Source organism: Pygoscelis adeliae, unplaced genomic scaffold (genome assembly GCF_000699105.1).
Source record: "Pygoscelis adeliae isolate BGI_AS28 unplaced genomic scaffold, ASM69910v1 Scaffold269, whole genome shotgun sequence".
Taxonomy (NCBI): domain Eukaryota; kingdom Metazoa; phylum Chordata; class Aves; order Sphenisciformes; family Spheniscidae; genus Pygoscelis; species Pygoscelis adeliae.
In genome coordinates this window covers 2,125,603-2,131,602 of record NW_008825610.1, presented here as the reverse complement: position 1 = coordinate 2,131,602, position 6,000 = coordinate 2,125,603, and positions in this window count along the sequence as shown.

The window sequence follows — 6,000 nt, the reverse complement described above, 5'->3', positions numbered from 1 at the left end:
TTACATGAATCTTAATTTTGTTGTAAACAAGTCTTTAGAGAGGAACTGCGGCAGGTAACAGTGAGTCCACTCTGTTTTATTCTCTTTTTAAATATGAGACGCTGACGTGGTAGGCTATGATTTTTGAAGTGAGAGATTATCTGCGTATTGTCTGCGCTTTGGAGAGAGGAGACCGAGGGGCAGAAGAAGAATATTTATGAATAGTTGGCTGCTGTGACAGAAATCATTAAATTGCAAAGTAGATTCTTCAGTGCAAGACAGAAGATTTGAGAGCAGCAGAACGAATACGATACAAACCTATCTGTCTTCTGAAAAGTTCGGCAGTAACTGATTGCCATCAGAGAAAGCATTCTTCAGCACATTCATCTTGGAAATGTCCATATATGAGAATAGGATGAGATCATATGAATATAGGTTTGCACAAAATCCAGCTGTTGAGATGTTCCCAAGACACCAGAAGCCAAAAAAAGCATACCAGCGAACAGGGATGTGAATTTTTTGCCAGCAGGCAGTCTGGTGAAAGGGAGAGCAAACATAAGGATGAAGCCTATTTTGGGAGCGGGGTTTTTTTTTGTACGGTCTTTCTGTATGTCTGTCTTGGACTAGTCAAATGCTTGGCAAAAGCAATAAATAAGTGCACAGTGATCCCACTGAGTGCACAGGGAGAAGGAACAGAATAGACAAAGGGCATGTGTCGGCAGAGGACATATGTGCCGTGTGAAAAAGATCATATTGTTATGGGGCGTGAAATCCTGCAGCGTGGGCTGACAGACGATATAGCTGAGCATGAACTTGGCAAAAATTGGAGTGCACTGCACTGCAGTCCCTTGGGACTTTTAAGTGAGACGGAGGGGAGCGGAGATTGCTTCAGGGAACAAAAATATGGTAGCAAACCCATCCTTGTAGGGAGAGGAAAGCGCCTTACGCTGACGAGAAGGGAATGAAAGAGCATAATCTCTATCCTGGATTTAACACTGGTGGATGACGAAATCAGTGCAAGGTTCGTGTGTCCTGCCTACCTGCCCCTGGGAGAAGGTTTGTGTCCGTTAGGGACTGGGGAGATTCCTTGGGCTCTCGTCACAAGCTTGACGTCTTGAGCAAGCTGCTCATGACCAGAGGTTCTTGCTACTTGGAGGCTGTCGAACACCTTATGTAAAATGAGGCTGGGTTTGTGATCCTTTTAGAAGAGGTCAATTGTTTTCACTCTCTTAATGTACTCAGTTTCTGGCTGCTGGGTTGAAACAGTAGTTGGATAGCTGCGGAAGCGGGATTTTGTTACCCGGAGAGGCTGATTTCCACAGAGCAGGTATGCAGCTCGTGGACTGCTGCTGAGGGAAGCCGAAGCTCACTCTGCAGCCAGTGCATCTGTTCGGTGAACAGATGAAAGGCCTCTTGCAGTGGTGATTTCACCAGAACGAAGTCAGCATCGCCATTTAAAGCTTTTGATAGTAGTGAACTCTTAGCACCGCCTCCCCGGCAGTCTCCGGTGAGCCTCCATCTCTCTGTTGTTCATGGGGCAGCCTCAGGTGGTGTTACAGGTCTTGTGGGCTGCAGCCTTCAACGTGTGAATGCCTTCAGGTTCTGTACCGGTGCAATCCCCTCTCCAGTCTGTTAGATATCAACTTGTACTAGTGTTTATCGTCTTGATTTGTAAGGGACGTCAAAACCCGTGAAATTCTCCTGCTATTGCCGGAAAGGCATAATCTTTGACGCTGCTAAAAAAATAAAATACATCACGTGGTTGATGGTTTGAGGTACTGTCAAGATCAGCTCTGCCTCTAATTGTACCCCCCCTGGAGAAGTTAACAAACGTATGCGTCATGGAGCAGACAGCTCCGATCCAGCCTTCTATCAAAACAATACGTTTGGTACTACGCCTAAAGCCGACAGTGAGTCAGCTACAGGAATTGACTCTCTTGTGTCACCTTGGTGCCAACACACTAGGCTGGATTCTGTTTGCCAGCATTAGGTAAGCACCCGATGGCTTCAGGCTGTTTTGCATCTGTGGCTTCAGCTTCCTGAGCAATCATCTGCGAGGAAACTGAATCAGAAAGCTGAAGGAATAGCTGGGTCACATGGAAGATCAGCGAATGATGTCGTTTGTTTTGTATTTTTAACCGGTTGTTAGATCCTTTCATTTGACAGATTTCATGCACTTTATGAAGCCTGGCCGTGCCTCAGAAACCCCTGTGAAATATGGTAAGTTGTGTGCCTACCCATTTTAGAGAAAGGAAACCTTTGTCCTAACAAAGCTGGGTTAACTGTATTCCCAGCTAAATTAGTGACTCGGGAATAGACTCTTGACTCCCAGTCTTGTACTGCACACATGGTGATCTGATAACATGTGCTATATTTTCTATTACAGAAGGCTGCGTCCCTTTGCTGTTGTAATTTTACGTCCACCCATTTGAGTCACATAAAAATGTGAAATAGATCTGTGAGTCCACGGCAGATAGTATTCTAGAAAATAATACTCACGGGGGAAGTACTTGGTTATTCCCAAATTAGAATTACTCGGCTAGTGTCTTTAGCAGATCAATATTGCAAACCACACCAATTAAATGAGATAATTACTTGAAACTGGTGCAACAGTTTCCTTCTGTGAAGGAGCAGCTAATATCTGAGAAGCTATTCATCTGTTGAATAGCACCTTGCTGAACACGAGTCATGACAAACAACAGTAAAGCAGAGGTCTGTGTTACTTAACATTTGTGCACCTTTCCCCATTAGGCAATGCATCAGCCGTGTATATGAAGCGTTGGAATACAGGTAATACTTACCACATGAGGGACTTGTGAAGTGGCGATATCTAATGAAACAGGGAAACAGCTGGACATAAATTCCATTTTCGATTACTAGTCAGCCTATTCTCCTTCCCTCTTAATTACCGCAAGGTCACGGACAGATGCAAGGGAAAGAATGACTTGCCAGAGAGAGAAGCCAAGCTAATCACTCCGCTGCCATTCCTCTGAAAATTTACAGTACATGTATTATTTTACAGCCAACGTAGTAAAAATCCCAGGTTAGGACTCCGTTCAAAATACATGTGTCGGAGGAAATACAATACTGCAGCAGGATGGTAGCAGCTCCTTTGTTATTACAGAACCCTCACATCTTTAGCTGCAGTTTTTCTTCAAGCCACGCTTCCAACACATGCTTCTAGGCAGAGACCGAACAAGAACGCGTATGAATTTTCTCATCCTGCTGTCTGCGTAGTTAATCACATGGTGGATCCTGTCCAACAAGATTCCCCACCAGTACAGCTAGCTATTACTGTATGGTACTGGCTTCTCACCTCTTTAATTCCAGCTGCAAAACTGCATTAAAAGACAACTTAAATACTTTCATAACGCCGCTGTTTAATGGGGGAATTTGTGGTAGTTGCCATAGGGAAATTGTGTAATCGTGAATGGGAAGAGAAGCGCCCATGAAAAAATTCCTGTTAAAAGTTGATCCGAGGCATGAAAAACCTTCTGAGAGTATGAACAAATGAACAGATTAACAAGATTAGCGTGCACCACAAGCTCTGGAGGCAGGGCATCAATTCAGATTGTTAGAAAACAGATGTGGACTCTGGATTCTTGTCCTCCACCCCTTATTTTGAATTTTTTTCTAATGAGATCCTTGAAGCGTGATCAGTTCCATGTGTGTTTAGGGGGAGGCTGATGGCGGTTACACTTGCTATTAGTTTGCTGCATCTGCATGGATATTCTAGTTAGTGGTAAGGAGGAAACAAATAAGAGCAAGAATTATCACCTGAAACAAAGTCCTTGCAGGAAATCAGGATAGCATGGATGCTGTTTCTAATGCCAGATTTTAGGACATCCCACCTTGCTTTAAGAGAGCAGTTGGCTCTAAGTATATTAAAATATCTGTTAAAATACTCTGTCCAAATGTAGTACAATGCTTTAAATTATCTGTCCCAACTGCTCTTGAATTCAGACCCACCACTGGAACTCATTGTAAGAATAACAGAAATATTATTTCTTAATTCAGATATTCATCTATGTAATTTTGTATTTTTATTTCTGTAAGTGCTTTCTGTTTTTTCCTTCTTGGACACTACTTTTCGCCATCCACACAATAACGAAGGGATAACTTTCTGCTTCACAGCGAAGACTGTCTAAGGTCTCTTCTAATTAGCATTGAGAAAAGAGGAAATAGAAGATTAGAGGATAAAAAACGTGGAAGGGGAACAGAGGGCTCATTGCATGTGTTGAAGGAATAAGCATCACCAGAAGTGAGGACAGAGAAGTCACGTGAATCGTCAGGATGCTGTAAATAATTCCGAGGTAATCTCTTTTCTTTAAACTATCGTTGGGAAAGTGAATTAGGAGAAGCTGGTAGGACAGGAGCCTGTGGTTTAAATTTAGAAGAAGAAATCACACCAGTCCAGGGTGCTGAAAGTGTTCTGCTGGTGTTAGATACTGAGATCAGGAAACAACCATTGGGAGGGACCTGATGGCGCAGGTCTTTCCTCCTAGGCTCATCTTTCCTCCTAGGCTCATCTTTTCCTCCTAGGCTCATCTTTCCACCGATAGAGTCGGTGGAAAGAGAGCGTAGGACCGGGCAGAGACGAGGCGAGGCGGTCGGGAGGAGCCCAGCCGAAGGGCAGGGGAAGGAGCGCAGGGAGCAGGCCGGCTAACGCGGGTAAACGTCGCCTGGCAGCGAGGGAGCTGCCTCATCCTAGGCTCATCTTTCCTGCACGGCCACCAGGTTCCCCCAGGAGCCGCTCCGTCTCCCACCCCGTCTTCGGCTCAGGCGGCTCCTTCGCTTTGCTCTTCCCACAACGGCACTCGACGAAGCCGGGGGCCGGGCTGGGTACAGCCCGGGTGAGCTGATCTCCAGCACAGCGTGAACCGCGACCAAGAGTTCAGAGTTTTAATTAGACGCAGCGGGAGGGGAGGGAAGAGGATTTAGATCAATGAGAGTCTACGCCAAAGTAACAGACCCCGAACTGTTGCGTACTTGACCTTGAGTGTGCTTAGGCTGGCAGGGAAGCAGAGGAGTTCACGTAAGTGCCGATGCTGACAGGGGCTGGTGTATGGCACCCTGGCGAAGCATTTATTTACGTTCAGCAGAAACCATCATCTGTTCTTCCCTGCTGTTGGATATCTAAGCAGTGACATGTCAACCATCTTCGAAGGCTTTTTCAGCCTCCGAAAGCATCATGCAGTAGTTATCTACAGACTGCAGCAAATCGGAATCCCTTTGAGAGTAAGTCTGTTAAAAAAAAAAAAAACGCTAATTGGGTTTCAGCTCACGTTCACTTGCCATTTGAATGCTTGGTGATCTTTGTTAGTGAAAATAAAGTTAATGCTTGTAGTAGTACTTCGAAATTATATGGTGCCGCTGTGATGTTCTAATGCCGTCCGAAATAGCGGAAGGTGAAGCTGCCGATCACGGGTGCTGTGCTTTGCGCAGGCAAACTAACAGGTATTTTCAGGGATTCACTGTACGGGCTTCAGCCGGTGCACTTTTCCTCTAATGTGAACGCAACCGCGTGAGCAGCGCTTTAGACCCAGACGGACAAAAAGCCTGGAGTCAGTGGTAACGTAAGGTATCTCAAGTTACCCAAAGGTATCTAGATACAGTCTTATAATTAATATATCTATTATTATCTCACTAATTAATATCATTTTGCATGGTGGATTCGAATAGATTATTGGATACTTTCATGCATCTGCCATGCGAATTTACTGCCTCTGCATGTATTAAAAAAGTTATCCTACAACTTGAAATTGAGACAAGCAGGGTGTCACAGAGCTAAACATCCCAAACAGCAATGCAAAATGTTTTGCTGTTCTTATCAGTTATTTAGTCTCAATAGTAGAGAGCGTGCATTTTTTTTTTCGTAACGGCAAAGCACAGGCTCTGTGCTGGGGTTCCCAGTTTTTGCTCAGCTGTTGAAATGTACTGGTTCAGCATCTTAGAATTAGGCCTCTTACGAATATAAATACTATTTTGGAGAGAGAATTTTTGGACCTTTACAGTAAAGTT